The following is a 17103-nucleotide window of genomic DNA, read 5'->3' as shown; positions in this document are numbered from 1 at the left end:
TAGTTTCCATATTGCTCTGGTGCTGTGAGAATCGTACCTCAAGGGCATAGTTGTTCGTATTATTTCAATTACTAAGACACCTAGAGAATGGTACTCATGGCTATAGCCAACGCTAATTGAGAATTTATCTACCGTGAAGTTGGAATAAATTGCCGAATTCTGGATGGAAGAACCACTAGAAATAAAAATTATTGCACACATGATAGCACCAATATTCCTAAAGCAGAGAAAGTTTCTAATAGGAACTGAATACCTTTTCACTTGTTTGTAGATGAAGCCTTTCTACTAAGATCTGATTCTGTAGAGCCACATGCTGGAAGCAGCATAAGCAGCGATACCCGAATTATTAATTATCGTTTGTCAAAAGCTCGACGTGTCGTCTAAAACATATTTGGAACGATGGCATCTCCTTTTAGAATTTTACGAACAGCTTATAATTTGGATGTAAGAAGTGCTGAAATCTTACTTACAGCTTTCTGTGTATTACACAATTTTTTAAGGAGACTATGCTCTAAAACTGTTTATCATCTAATATGCTCGATGCAGAAAACATAAAGCGTGGTTCTGTGGTATTAGAGAAAAGACGTAAAAAAAATACTCTCCCGCAATTTAAAATGTACGTAAAACGATGCAGTTCAAACGGATGTTTCCATGTCCTATCATAGAAATATAAATATTGTGCTTCAAACAACTGGACATTAATCTCAATGTAGTCATTTGTTTTGGTTCTAATGTTTTAGTTACTATGTTGGCCACTAGTTTCATTTTGTTACGAATGCCGTAGAACTTCAGTGTATGGTAAAAAACGTTTCAGTACACATTATACTTATAATACTACCCACAGTCGCTCAAAGTGGTTGCTGACCATTAAAATTAAAGGCGAATTTGATAAATTTACTATCCAATGGGCCCGCAGTGCTATACGTATATCTTAGAGACATCACGTAATAAAATCCAGGATGCCAAGATAGTTTTTTTATGAGTTATTTCTCATGAAGGTTTCATTCCGCTAGGTTTTCATCTTCCTTAAATTATTATAGCAGCTATCCGGATTATATTACACAATGAATTTTATTAACTGTTTATTTTTTTCATAATCTTCTTTGCATCTGCCATAGTAGTTTAATGAGTTACTCGTTGTGATGGATTCATTCCGCTAGAACGCCATCTTCATTGAACTACTATAGTAGCAATATGGACTGTATGAAATAATGAATTTTATTAACTGCTTCTTTTCTCAGAATCTTCTTTGCTTGACCGTTCCCTCCATCGGTGTTGGTCTGCAGCAATCAAGAAGGAAAGTACATTAAAGTACAACATGGGAGATGAATAAATTGATAAGTATTTCGATCCACTTCCAGGTCGCATGCACTCTTACATTTTCGCATTCTCTTTGCGGTCGACTATTTGATGTGAGTTGATCTTTTGGTGATCAGTTCTTTGGCTGTTTCAAGACGCTCTTTCTTGTACATATACAACAAAATAGCGTATGACTCATTTTTCTTGTCTCTGTTGCTGTAACCCTTCGACTTTTTCTGTGGTAAGAACGGCTTTATGAAATGAGTGAAAAATTCGTGAGTATAGTGGTGTTATTCTGACAAAGTTCCATATTAACAATAAGCTGCGCCATTTGCTGTGGTGTATCTAGCGCGTGCTATGGCACTTGGACGCAGTGATTTCAGTGAACAGCAAGACTGCAAGCATGCTCCTGCCAACAAACTAAACGTTACTAACAAAATAAACTACGTGACATTACTTTTTCAAGTGGATAATTACAACTTTCCAATTACCACTCATCAAAAGCTTATAATGTACATATTAAGGCAAGTGTTGAGAAACTCGTGCAGGGCGAATGATTTAATAGCGAATCGATGAGGAGAGGTCTCGGGTGAGTAATTAATTATCATAATCCTATTCAGTGGAGTAATTAAGCTTAAGGACGCTTTCAGTAAGTGGGCTTTTACTCCACTAACCGGTAACTTGAAGGTGAACTCTGCTCTCACACGGCTAATGTCCTGTTTTGCTAGATAGTTATCATTTACATCAATTTCTTGAACAATATTTAAGTAGAAAAGACTCGTCATCGTGAAGTTGAATGAGCGACGTTATGGAAATAATTTAAGACTCTGATGAAGTTTTAACGACAAGTCAAGATGAAGTGCTACCTGTACCAACAAAATTGGTATACTCCTCTTTTTCTCAGCGCTACTGTGAATAAAATTGTCCGATATGTTGGTGTATCTGCATCTGAATCACTGCTCTGCAATTCACACTTAAGTGCCTGGCAGAGGGTTCTTCGAAACACCTGAAGACTATATTCCACTCTCTAAGAACGCTTGGAAAAAAATGAATACATATGTCTTTCTGTACGAGCTCTGATTTCTCTTTTTTTGTTAGGTTAATTATTTCTCTCTATGTGGGTTCGTGAAAGGAAAATATTTTCATATTCTGAGGAGAAAGTTAGTGATTGAAACTTTGTGAAAAGATCTCAGTACAAAGAAAAACGCATTCGTTTTAAGGATTGTCACTCCAACTCACTTATCATATCCGTGATACGCTCTCCATCAATGGCTTTGCGAAGTGGTAGCGCCGGCTCCCGTCAGATCACTGAAGTCGTGCTTGGACAGTACTTGGATGGAACACGATCCGGGTCTGTCGAGTGACGTAGACAAGCAGGGTACACCCAGCCATTGTGAGGCCAAAGGAAGAGCTACTGCGTTGAGAAGTAGCGGCACCGGTCACAAAACCTGACAACGGCTGGGCGAGCAGTGTGCTGACCACATGCGCCTCTGTACCCGCATTCGGTGACGCTGAGGATGACACGGTAGCCGGTCAGCACAGTTGGGTCTCCAACTCTTGTTCAGACGGTGTTTGTTTGTTTTTGTTTCATACACTCACCCCTATTTTGTCATAATAGAAAACGAGCTGTCATTCTTTTTTTTTTTTCGATGTCCTCCGTTAGGTAAGGATCCAATTCTGAACAGTAATACTTCAGCGTAGGAAGAACAAGCTTAATGTAGGCACTAGGTACTTCAGCAGAGGAAGAACAAGCGTACTGTAGGCACCCCTTTAGTATACCTATTACATCTTCTAGGTGATCTGGCAATAAAAGGCAGTCTCTGATTTACCTGCTGCACAGCATTTTCCACGCGATCATTACGTTTACAGTTACTGTTAATTGCAGCTCCTAGGTATTTGGTTGAAATGACAGCATACCATAGCACTAATATGGTGGATGGCTCTGAGCACTATGGGACTTAACAACTGAGGTCATCAGTACCCTAGAACTTAGAACTACGTAAACCTAAGTAACCTAAGGACACCATACACATCCATTCCCTAGGCAGGATTCAAACTTGCGACTGTAGCGGTCGTGAGGTGCCAGACTGAAGCGCCTGTAACCTAAGGACACCATACACATCCATTCCCGAGGCAGGATTCGAACCTGCGACTGTAGCGGTCGTGAGGTGCCAGACTGAAGCGCCTAGAACCGCTCGGCCACAGCGGCTGGCTAATATGAAGGAGGGGGTTTATAAAAATATTGCAGTAAAATCAGTTACTTTATGTTTAAAAGTCTTGAATGAAATATTTCTCCTTTTTAATGAAATCTTCTACATGATCCCACAATTCTTTATTTTAATTTTCCAGTTAACCCGAGAATTTAAGTCTGTAGTAGTAGATGTCACTTTCCCCAGTGAATCTTATATTCAATATTATCAGGCTCAGGGACTTACTTACACATCACATTAGAAAGTATGTTGTGAATTAAAGTCAACAAATAGTAACTAAATATTCATTTTAAAAAAATTTGTAGAGCATGCAAAACGTATCCCCTTCCCCTTACCCTCCTTGGAAAAGTGCGTCATGAAAAATGCGTTGTCTTTGTTAGTGCTAAATTTTTTGTGATTTATCGTCTAACGGAAAATTAATGGATTTTTCCTCGATCTCATGTGGATCTCTTCAAATTTTCCCTGATTCACAGACAATTGCTACTTTTCACACTATACAGATATAATTTCTATGTCATTTTGCAACTCGTTTTGATCTTCTGGTGATACTAATAGACGGTAAATGACAGGATCATCCGCAGAAAACTAAGAGGGCTGCCCAGATTGTCTCCTAAATCGTTTACTTATATTAAAAACAGCTGAGGGCCCATAACACTTCCTTGCGAATACCAAAAATCATTTCTGGTTTACTGGATGATTTTCCATTGTTTACGACGCACTGTGACCTTCATGTTAGAAAATCACGAAACAAGTCGCAAAACGGAGCTATACTCCATAAGCACACAATTTTCATTAGAATTAGCTTGTGAGGAACGATGTCGAAAGTCTTCTGGAAATCTAGAAATACGGAATCAGTTTGATACCCCTGTCGATAGTTTTCATTGCTTCTTACGAATAAAGAGGTTGATGTTTTTCACAAAGAATGATATTTTCTGAATCCGTTTTATGTGGCCACTACTTCCAGGTGATGTTTGGAAAGAGTGTATGTTCCAAAATCCTACACCATATCGATGTCAGTGGTATGGATCTGTAATTCAGTGAACTACAACTGATTCCAATCTTGAATTCTTTTGCGACGTGTGAAAATTTTCATTCTTTTGGCATGCGAGCGGTTGTGCTCTATTGCTAAGTATGGGACTGCTGTATCAGCATACTCAAATTAACGTAACTGGTATGCTGTCTGGATTGGAAGACTTACCTTTAATAAGTGCATCAAGCTGCTTCGTTGCACTGAGGATACCTACTTCTAAGTGATTCACGTTAGCAGTTGTTCTAGGTTCAATTTTCTGGAATATTTAGAAAGTTTTCTACGGCGAAAGATTTTCGGAAAACTGTGTTTAGTAGTTTCTCTTTAGTAGCGTTGTCATCAGTAGTGCTACCAGGTGTATCGTGCATTGTAGTTACTGTGTCTGGCCGCTTTTGCACTGATACTTAACATACGTCAAAAGTATATGAAGATTTTATGTCAGATGTCGAGACAGACTCACGATTTGTCCTCGTTTTTGACGATGTAATTCGCTGAGTATGTCGACGACCCGACGAGAGTATCTAGGTGGTATATTTTTGCCGGAGATTGTCCTCTGATATTTAAGGGGTATTTTGCATACTGTAACATGGAAACAGTCGTTTAATTTACCATGACTAAGAGGCAGTTTTTTTTTTAAATTCCATATTCTCTATTACCAAGTACTATGCTTTCTTCTACAGGTACATCATTATATGCAGTGGAAACAAGTGTTTCATGATCATAACCGCGGTGTGCTACATGATGCATGCATACGTTCCATGTTTGACACCTAGATTGGCCCGTTTATGTCGCCCTCCATATTAATACAGCAGAAAAAGTGTCAGTCTCACAGAAATGGCTGGTGAAATGTAGCAATATGCTATGCCAAATTTGATATCTCTTCAGGCTGCAGTTAGCAATGAGTGGATTCATCAGAAAAAGACATAAATTTATGTCATCCATTCTGAACTGTGGTTTAGCCCTGACTGTAATAGGAAATGAAAGATAAATTAAAAGAATCGTCTACACGTCACTTTTTGTTCTCACCCATGACGAGAGGCTTTTACCCACTTCTTCAGGTGCATCAGAGCATTCCATTACGTTTTTCTTGGGATGATGAAGCCGGTTGTCTGCTTCGAGTTTCAGATCACTGCAAATATGGTTTAAACCCCACTTGTTAACTTATTACCATATTAGGATTACTATTTTTAAACAATAGTGAAGCTACTTATTGTACGGTCCACCAGAAAGAACCCCGAGAGTCGTCTTAAAGAAACATATTCATCGTTCTGTGTCACACAGGTACAACATAAAGAATCCGGAACTTTTACAGATGTAGAAATACGTTGCCTTCTAAGTCAATGAGCATTTATTATCAGCTTACATTTCGAAACAAAAATACTGATATGAAATACATAAATGGTAAAATATTTACAACCATATATCTTAAGAATACCGTTTCTCCGAAAAATAAAGAATAAAAATTATAAAAATGTAATTAACCTCCATGCCAGTACATTTATATATTAATGTTTCATTCTGGTGATATCGGAGGTGTTTTCATGATTTATGTAACCCAAAAATGGATAACGGTAAAAGTTACTGTGCATCGTCGAATATAATTGAGAAGCTTCAAAAATAGTTGGTCGCAACTCTCTGAGCTTCGTCGTTAAGTGTGTTATGCCGACGTTTTCTGTAGTATATGTTAATGCACGTGAGTAAGAAAATCAATCGTACAATTTGCGAATACCGTATTTGCTGCGTTCTACATGATAAAGTCAGACCGATTAAAATTCTAGGTGTGGGTATGGCGAATGCTCGACTGAGATTCATTGAGAGAGTTTCGTGAATGTTGAGTCATTTTCAGCTATAAAGTAGACAATCTAGGACTCTATTATGAACCATTCTTGAGTAATCATCTAGTATCGGATTAAGTTCAGAGACCAGCTGCTGCATTTGTTACCAGTAGGTTTTATAAGGACGCAAGTTAGAAGGAACGAAGGAAGATTGGTTTAACTTTCCGTCGACATTGAGGTCAACAGAGAGACACAGCACAAGCTCGGATTGAGTGATGGAGAAGGACATCAGTTGTGCCTTTTGAAGGGAATCATCCCAACATTTGCCTGGAGCGGTTTTGGGGAAATCATAGGAAATGTAAATCAGGATAACCGGAAGCGGGTTTGAACAGTTTAAAGACTCAAATATTAAGGAGATATTTCGGGAGCTGGGATCTGATATCATGGAGGGAAGGCGGAGTTTACTTTGAGAAAATTCAGAGTTTTGCCATATGAAGCATATTGTAGAACTTGTAACGTCTACGCTCTCGCGTACGTTAAGTCTTTAAAGCCTGTACTATGGTAAGTTGACGGTCTTCACCTTATAAGAAAGGATTTAAGTAAATATGTTGACCGCGTCTACCTGAATGGAGGCAAAATCAGACTTACACCCACTCAGTAACAACAATGATACGTCAAGCAAGTCTAAAGTGCAACTACACGTTACGATGGATAAGAAAAATACACAGCAGATGCTACCAATTGTTAATAATACGGTCGCCAGCCTAATTAGGCATTAAGTGAGTTTTTTCCTTGTACAAGTGGATGTATGTACAAGCATAATAACACGTAGTAATACTGCATTATATGGTAAATTTTAGAACCAGAAAAATCTACTGAACTAACATTTTCACTTTCTGTACTAATTTGGACAAGCTATAAATACACAGCATTACACTATAATGATTACTACAAACTGCGTTTTGTCTATTGATCTGACTGAAATCGGGCATAGGTTACCCTAGAAACAGCACTTTTGAAAAACACATACAATGTCAATTTTAAGAAGGGTAAAACACTGATAAATTTAGGTTTTATATTGACTTTAACTTTGCTGGTCAAAGCAGTTCAGCACACTACAGGATTCAAATGAATAAATAAGAAAGAAAGGAGAAGGGGGGGGGGGGCCTGAAACTGTTATGATCACTGTAGTGAAAGTTTGATCATTGAGAGCCTTAAGCATTCTAGATTTCCAATATATGATTTACCACTCTTTTTGTCTTATTTCCTGCTCATTTAACTAGCGTTATTTTTGTCTCAAGTTAAATAATCTTCATTACTAAACCAATTTCAATATTATCTTCCAATTTGGTCAGACCTATATTATTCGTCCAGTATTTCATTAACAACAAAGTTCTTTAAACATCATTCTAACATAGATAGGTCTACAGGTAATTATTATTAACATAAACTTAAAATCTTCATCTTGGGATACTCGGATTGCACAACATGTGGAAAGGACCCTGTCTAGGTTAGTTGTGAGGATAATTAATTGATAGGACAGTTCTGGTAAAATTTAACTTATTATTGAACAGTATGTAGCAAAAGTGACACTGGTCCCCACGAATACAGGACTGAAAGTTTCAACCTGTTCGTATCAATGAGGCGGTCGGCAGGCGGCGAGATGGCGAGGCACAAAGCACACGTGCAATTACAGCAATGGCTCATGAAATATCGGCACTTTACTTCTTCATGGCGTCGCAATGCTTTTCCATTTAGTGCCTATGGAATATTGTCATGCTGTATAGACGTCGGAAACAGCGCATCCGAGGCTCAACGAAACCAATTTTTCCAGGAGAGCCTCCTTGATCTAGCACGTGTTTCTCAGATCGCTGCCCAACTCCGACTAACTCTGCTGAGCCCGTTATGCCGTGCAGTGCCCATGTGCATTTTCCCGCACTCGCCTGCCTCCACCTTTTACCGCTCCCCTACAGACAGGGTATTCACCAAAGGTTTTACATTCCACATATTCTAATACATTGCCCACGTATGGACCAGGCGTACAAATACAACTTTCACATCTTACAATAGTTTCAACATCAGGTACACTTTCCTTCGATTACAACATTGCTTGAAATTTGACATAAATATTAAAATTTACATCGAAAATTGTTTATAGCTTCGTCAACTTAATGGCATGAAACAAAAAAGAAATGAAATCAGAATATCGATTATACTAATTTATCGAAATTCGGAAAAAAAATTTATTACATATACAGTAGGATAATGTTAGTGTTGTTACACAGGCCCCTGTTTCCATTAAATTTCACTAAGCGCAAATTTGATGAGAACACTGAACTTTATATTTATAAAATGATTCTGAATCTTTGTATGATTGTCCCATCAAAAAAAAATTTATACCATAAACTTCCTTTCACTCACTTTACATAAGTCTATAATTTTTCTAACATATCAAGAACATTTACCTATCTGCTTAAGTGCCCTTTGGCACAGTCCAAGCTCCTATCACAACATTATTTAAGTAGCAAACTACTCATCATTGTTCAATTTCTCAGACAAATAAAAACCAAATTTGGAACACAAACACTTATTCTCAAAAGCAAATTCAAATATCTATATATACTATAAAACAATTCGTTGCTGCTTGCATTGAATGGCAGTCCATTTCCTTTTTTACAAAAAAAACACACAATAATATTTAGAAAATTACTACACACATTTGGTGCCTATTATTCAGATTTGGGCAGTCCTTTTCACCTCATATTTTCACATCTCCTGTATCACACTTACAATTCTCCTTTGACTATTTATCTGCCCTCTTTGGTGTTTGGCAGTCCTTTATATTACGGCTCAAACACTGTCCATTTTCATTTACGACAGTCCCATCTTTTATCTGGCTGACAGCATTTATCCTTTCTTTTCAGCCCTTTTTTCGCCATACCTCTTTACATTTATAGTACAATTGGTAATCTGAAACTCACATAATTACATTAGTACACTGATATTGGTCTACCTAAGTTACAAAGGTTTGTTACATTTGGCATAAATTAGCTTCAGCATAATATACAGCATATTTACTGTAAATTGTTTTCTGATTGTACTTAGTTCACTCACTTCTAGGAACATACAGTTTCAGGTCCACAACATTTCTTACACCTAAAGGCCTTTTGGATTTTGGGTAGATCAGGTAGTAAGCATTATCATGTGGAATGTTCTGTATTATATACGGTCCATTATAAATATATTTAAATTTGGAAATTTCATGGTTCAGTTCACTAGATTTTTCGTGGGTTTTTAAAAGAACATAATCTCCAATTTTAAATTTTGAAACTTTCAGATTTTTATCATGTCTTTTAGATCTCGATTCAGCTTTTTGCTTTGCCCTATTTCTGACTAATTCTTTCTTTTGACTCAACCTCAAGCTTGTACAAGGGGGAAACTCTAGTTTTTCCTCCATCAAACTTTTACTTCTGCTGCCTAACAAAATTTCTTCCGGTGGGAACCTAGTAGATTCATGATGTAAGGTGTTCATGACAGTCTCAAAGTCCGATATAAACTTGCCCCAGGCCCTATGGTTATGACTGCAGTACGTTCTACACAATCTTCCGATTTCTCGCATGTACCTTTCAAATGGGTTGCTTGCAGGATGATAAGCTGAGATATATTTAACCTCCACACCATTTCGCTCCATTCCTTCTTTCCAAATTTTGGATATGAACTGGGGTCCATTGTCAGATAGTACTGCCTTGGGTTTCCCGATGGTTCTGAAGTATTCGACCATCCTACTAAATACAGCTTTTGCTGTTGCTCTTTTCAAGGGGTATAATTTCACAAACTTTGAGAATACTTCCAAAATTACTAAAATATATGCACAATTTCCCGAAGTTTTTGGGAGGGGACCATATAAACCTACCGATAATAATTCTAGGGTGTCTTCAGGTAATGTACTTTGCATTGGACCTCTTAATAGTTCTGTTCGGTACTTTGGCTCTTTGACAGATATCACACGACTTAATTCATTCCTTTACCCTCTTACTGACACTACCAGCAGTCACTACTACAGTATTCAATTTATCCAAACATTTCTTTGGACCACTATGCCCCAATGCTAAATGAAAATAGTGTATGACCTCGGTATCGAACTGGTGTGGGCAACATACTCTCCATTCCTCAGAGGCTAAATCTTTCCTCCTATATAAAATGCCTTTAAAGATTTTGTAATACTTCTTAATTTGAGGATACTGCACACTGTCAAAATTTACCTTCACAGATTTCCATGTCGGATCCTCATTCTGATGGTATCTCATATTTTTACATATTTGTTCAATTTTCCTTTTTCCTGAAACCTCTTTCATATACCTTATCTGAAAAGTACCCTCTTCACCATTTTCATTGGGCACTTCACTCATACCATTAGGCAATCGAGATAAAGCACCTGCCACATAATTCTCAGTACCCTTAACATAGCAAATCTCGTAATCAAATTGTTGCAGGTACAAAGCCCAAAGAGTTAGCCTGCCATTAAGTAAACGACAATCCTTAAGAAAAGTTAAAGCTTTGTGGTCAGTATGTGTGATTAGCTTATGGCCCCACAGATAATTTCTGAATTTCTTTAACCCCCATAAAATGGCTAAAGCTTCCTTTTCTGATATAGTGTAGTTTCTCTCATATTTTGTCAGAGTTCTGCTTGCAAACGCGATAGTCCTGTTTTCGATTTCTTTGCCATCACAGATTTCCTGGAAAACTTCTATACCAATTCCATAAGCACTGCTGTCAGTACTCATATGGAAAGGTTTTGACAGTATGGGGTGATGCAAAATAATGTCATTCAAAAGTTCACTTTTTAAATTTTCAAAATCTCTCGTGCACCCTTCGGTCCACACAAAAGCACTATTTTTCTTAAGTAGATTATTCAAATGAGGACTATTAAAATCTTGCCCCTTGACGAATTTTCTACAGAACCCACATAAACCCAAAAAGGCTTTCAACTGTTTTCTATTTCTAGGAGCTGGACACCCTGCTATTGCATTTAACTTTTCTGGGTCCTTTATTTCCGACTTCACAAATTCACATTTCTTCCACTTAAGCGTCATGCCACCTGCTTGTAGAGCAACCAAAACTTTCTGCAATAATTCACAATGCTCTTGCCATTCTTCTGTAGCAATCAGTAAATCATCTACATAAATGGTTAGCCGGGAACTCAATTCTCTCCCTAATACAAAGTCCAGTGCCCTAATAAATACTGCCACCGAAGTACTAAGCCCAAATGGTACTACTTTATACTGATAGCATTTCCTGGCAAATATAAAAGCGGTATATTTACGGGATTCTTTGCTCAAAGGAATTTGCCAGTATCCGGCGGTCATGTCCAGACTGGTTAAATAATTCACATTATAAAATTTTTGAAGCATTTCGTCCAGATTTTTAGGTCTGTCTATTTCCTTTTCTACGATTTTGTTCAAAGTCCTGGCGTCAATAACTACTCTCACTCCCCCATCCCTTTTGTTCACGATGATAAAGGGACTATTATTTTCGCTGCTACTCCTTTCGATTACGCCCCATTCCATTATTTTATCTATTTCCATTTGCACAGACTGCCTCTTTGATATGGGTACCGAAAACGGTCTTACAAAGAAAGGTTTATGCTCTATTGTCTCAATCTGGTATTCAAAGTCTTAACTAGGCCAGGTTTGTCCGAAAATACGGTGCTATTACTTTCTAAAATATCAAGTAATTCCGTTTTCTGTTCGGGAGATATTTCCTTCAAATTTTCCACCATCTCTTTAAAATCATGTCCCTGCTTCTCACGCTCATTTATTAACCTCTGGACACGGTACACCTCATACTTGTTTGTCAAACCATCATACCCTTGGTCAATCTCCAACAATAAAGAATCAATTTCTGAATCGAACACCTTCCCATGTTCCTCAAATTTTAATTCTAAATTCCTAGATGCACTATTAACTTTGATCACTTCTTGGCTACAATCAATAATAACCTTTTCTTTATCTAACCAATCTATTCCCAGAATCATTTCAGTACTCAAGTCTGGCACAACCAATAAATCGTGTTCAAACTTTTGTCCTTTTATACTAAATTCAACCAAAATCTGATTCTTTACTGGCTTGCTAGTCTTTCCAGTAGCACCAACAATTTTTACACCCGTCACTGACATAAATACTAGTCCAGGCTTATCACAAATGTGTTCGAAAAACGACTGGGAGATTGCGCTTATCTGAGATCCAGTATCAAGAAGTACCTGCAATTTCACATTACAAATTTCAACTGGTATTATAGTTTGTTTCACCGTCGAATGTTTTTCATTGTTGTGGTCTTCCCTAAGCCAATCTGGGTCGACGATAACATCGTCCCAAGATATGCTTTTAACATTCACCCCACCTATATCTGGCGGTTTCTTTGGTTCCGGGAGTTCAAAGTCAATAATTACTTTAACTCTTTGTAAAATAGACCCTGAGTCGTCAGGTGGCTCTTTCTTTCTTTGTTCAGTCTCAACATCTGGATTTTGTTTTGAAACTTCGTCATCATTAGGTACAATATCTCAATTAGCTGCATCCCCATTATTTTCACCAGTACCGAAATCTTTGTCATCTGAACTATCGTCAGAATCCGATCATTCTGGATCGCTTTCAGGTTCTAACATAAAAGCTTTTCTGAGACAGGCACTAAGTTCTTCCTCTGCATTTTCGTCAGGTTTTGATTTTAACTCAATATCTTCTTTTGCCAAAACGGCCTCATTATCAGCTTTACTCACATCTACTGTTACTTCATATTTAGTGTAATCCTCGTGGACTTCAATTACTCTCAGGTAATTACCTGCCTCTTCCTCACAGAGCCTTTCGGTAGCATCTCGTATTGTTAGCAGATCGTTAACAGAAGTTACTTCCTCGTCAATGCTTAGGATTTCATCCTCCAATTCTTTCCTACTTTTAATCATCGTCCTATCGGCAGCACATGTACTTTGCGTGGCGCTGTTTACTCTCTCCTCTTCAATTTTGGGCCACATCACCTTATCGACGTCCCTATTATCTCCTTTTTCATTAATTAACTTCCTTGCCTCATACTCCTTCTTAAAATCTTCCCACTCACATTGCTTGAGGCCCTTGTACAGATCATCGATCTGCACACACCAATCACCTACTTCTGCTAGTTCATTCTCGCCATTTACTTCATTGCTAACACTGCTAACCGCGCCTCTCTGTGTCTCCGCCATTTCATCTATTATTTCCTTCGCCACGGAATTACCACCCGTAATGTATTCATCAGTTCTTATGGCAGTGTTCGTATCTAATGCTGCCGCATTGCTATCGGTTTCTCTCTGAACAGCTGTTCTGCCAGGCTGGGCCGTTGCCCTCTGATGCTCCACTCGCCTGTTAACATGTAGCGCTCTGCACGGCAACGATGACTCATTTATGCCCCCACCTGACGCTTGTTTCGCAACAACACGTTGCGTCGTTCCACGCCTGTCTCTAACCTGTCTCATAACTTTACTGTCGGTCCGGTAAAATTTCTTAAATTGGGGCCGGTATGTACTGTCCGCTTCCGTTTGGCCCGCAACGTTCGCGGAAATCAGTTTCCCGCGTCATTATTATCTTGCGCGGTATACCCTCTACTGTGACCTAGATAACTTCCCCTTCCTCTTCCTCTGCCTCTTCCTTTCTGTATCACGTTGACGCGAAACCCTTCACCGTCATTTCTCTCGTCATTATTACGATTATTCCTGCTACCAAAATTTTGATAATTGGAACGACTTTTGCGCCAGTTGTCTTCGTCTTCGACCCTTTCGAGAAACGCTTGGAAGCTACGATGATTGCTTCCCACGTATCTCTTCGAATCTTCTGGAAGCTTTTTATATAACTCCCATAATATTTCAGAATCGGATCTTCTTCCTCTTAAATGCGTCAACTTCCGGTACCAATACTCGCAGAAATCTTTCAACGAATTCCTGCCCCTGTTATCACGAAGTTTGGCCATGACAAATTCGCGCCACAAATGATCCTGTTTGTTCGGACCAATATTCTTCCGTAAATTTTTGCTTAAATTCTTCGAACGTCATTCGTTCGGTATTCAAATTAATTCCCTAGCGCTTAGCGTCACCTGCTAAGGCGCTAATTACTACGTTTATCTTTTCCTGATCAGACAAGTGTTCAGGAAATATTCTCTCGCAATTTTTGATGAAATCTAACGGATGCCATCCGTTATATTTCTTGGCGGGATCGAAGCGTTCCTCACCTTCCAATAGCTTCGTAAGTGGTGTGCCATTACAGACAACACCAAGCCTATCTTTAATTTTACCCTCAAGATCGAAAATTTTGCCTTGAATTTTCGATGTATTTTGTTCACACTTTAGTACACATCCGGTCACCCTTTCGCCTAATTCTCTTTCAGTGTCTGAAACTGCCTTTTTCAACTATGATATTCCATGTTGACATTCGTTTACGATCTCAGTTTTAAGACCGAAAACTTTTTCGTCTACTTTTGTTTCAACTAGAGGCTCTACTTTCTCTTGAATGTTGAGAATTTCAGCATCAAACCTACTGTTAATGATGCCAATTTCCCCCTGCATAGTATCCATATTTTTGTTAATTGTGTCAATTTCAAATTTCATAGTATTTACCACAGAGCTTAAACTACCCACTTTTTGTTCTACCTGTTCTATTTGTTTACTAATTTTAATTCCTTGTTCTTCGACCTGTACTTTGAGCTGATCATTTTGTGTTTTGATCTGATTACTTTGTGTTTTAAGCTGCTCATCAACGTGTGTTTTAAGCTGACTAACCTGATTACTGACTTGTTTTTAGAGCTGATCAATGTGTCCTGCAATTTGTTTGGTTAATTGTTCAAATAAATCGTTCATGCTTAAAATTTTCACACTGTTTTGTTCTACGGAATCTGTGTGTTCCGATCCTACCTCCAAATTTTCTTTCGGTTCTTTCTTCCTCTTTGGAGAATCAAACATATCAGTGGATTAGTTCACGTACTCACTATCATCTACAAAGTCATCCCCTACTTCTTGTTTTATCCCTTGCTGTGTTCGAGGCAATCTCGACATTTCAATCTGTTCATTAACATGTTCGTGATATTGTATGTACGCCAACTGTCTTCTGCTAACGCCATCTGTTATCTGGCCGCTTAAACTCCTGCTATTGCCATGCGCATCTTCCATTACGCTCGGCACATCTACCCTGTCTACTCTCCTGTCCATACTGAATGCAAATTACACCACACAACCGTACTTGACGTTCGCTGTTATTTATTTTACTAATTAATATTGCAATTCGTGCCACTGAACATCCACTGTTCGGTATTCACATCAATTTGTGACCGACAACAACTGGATGTCCTGTCACCGGGAAGCCACTTGTAACACCTACACTCTCGTGTACGTTAACTCTTTAAAGCCTGTACTATGATAAGTTGACGGGCTTCACCTTATAAGAAAGAATTTAAGTAAATATGTTGACCGCGTGTACCTGAATGGAGGCAAAATCAGACTTACACCCACTCAGTAACAACAATGATACGTCAAGCAAGTCTACAGTGTAACTACATGTTACGATGGATAAGAAAAATACACAGCAGATGCTACCAATTGTTAATAATACGGTCGCCAGCCTAATTAGGCATTAAGTGAGGTTTTTCCTTGTACAAGTGGATGTATGTACAAGCATAATAACACGTAGTAATACTGCATTATATGGTAAATTTTAGAACCAGAAAAATCTACTGAACTAACATTTTCACTTTCTGTACTAATTTGGACAAGCTATAAATACACAGCATTACACTATAATGATTACTACAAACTGCGTTTTGGCTATTGATCCGACTGAAATCGGGCATAGGTTACTCTAGAAACAGCACTTTTGAAAAACACATACAATGTCAATTTTAAGAAGGGTAAAACACTGATAAATTTGGGTTTTATATTGACTTTAACTTTGCTGGTCAAAGCAGTTCAGCACACTACAGGATTCAAATGAATAGATAAGAAAGAAAGGAGAAGGGGGGGGGGGCCTGAAACTGTTATGATCACTGTAGTGAAAGTTTGATCATTGAGAGCCTTAAGCATTCTAGATTTCCAATATATCATTTACCACTCTTTTTGTCTTATTTCCTGCTCATTTAACTACAGTTATTTTTGTCTCAATTTAAATAAACTTCATTACTAAACCAATTTCAATATTATCTTCCAACTTGGTCAGACCTATATTATTCGTCCAGTATTTCATTAACAACAAAGTTCTTTAAACATCATTCTAACATAGATAGGTCTACAGGTAATTATTATTAACATAAACTTAAAATCTTCATCTTGGGATACTCGGATTGCACAACATGTGGAAAGGACCCTGTCTAGGTTAGTTGTGAGGATAATTAATTGATAGGACAGTTCTGGTAAAATTTAACTTATTATTGAACAGTATGTAGCAAAAGTGACACTGGTCCCCACGAATACAGGACTGAAAGTTTCAACCTGTTCGTATCAATGAGGCGGTCGGCAGGCGGCGAGATGGCGAGGCACAAAGCACACGTGCAATTACAGCAATGGCTCATGAAATATCGGCACTTTACTTCTTCATGGCGTCGCAATGCTTTTCCATTTAGTGCCTATGGAATATTGTCATGCTGTATAGACGTCGGAAACAGCGCATCCGAGGCTCAACGAAACCACTTTTTCCAGGAGAGCCTCCTCGATCTAGCACATGTTTCTCAGATCGCTGCCCAACTCCGACTAACTCTGCTGAGCCCCTTATGCCGTGCAGTGCCCGTG

Source organism: Schistocerca cancellata, chromosome 8 (assembly GCF_023864275.1).
Source record: "Schistocerca cancellata isolate TAMUIC-IGC-003103 chromosome 8, iqSchCanc2.1, whole genome shotgun sequence".
NCBI classification, from domain to species: domain Eukaryota; kingdom Metazoa; phylum Arthropoda; class Insecta; order Orthoptera; family Acrididae; genus Schistocerca; species Schistocerca cancellata.
Note: the sequence above shows the minus strand (reverse complement) of the source record.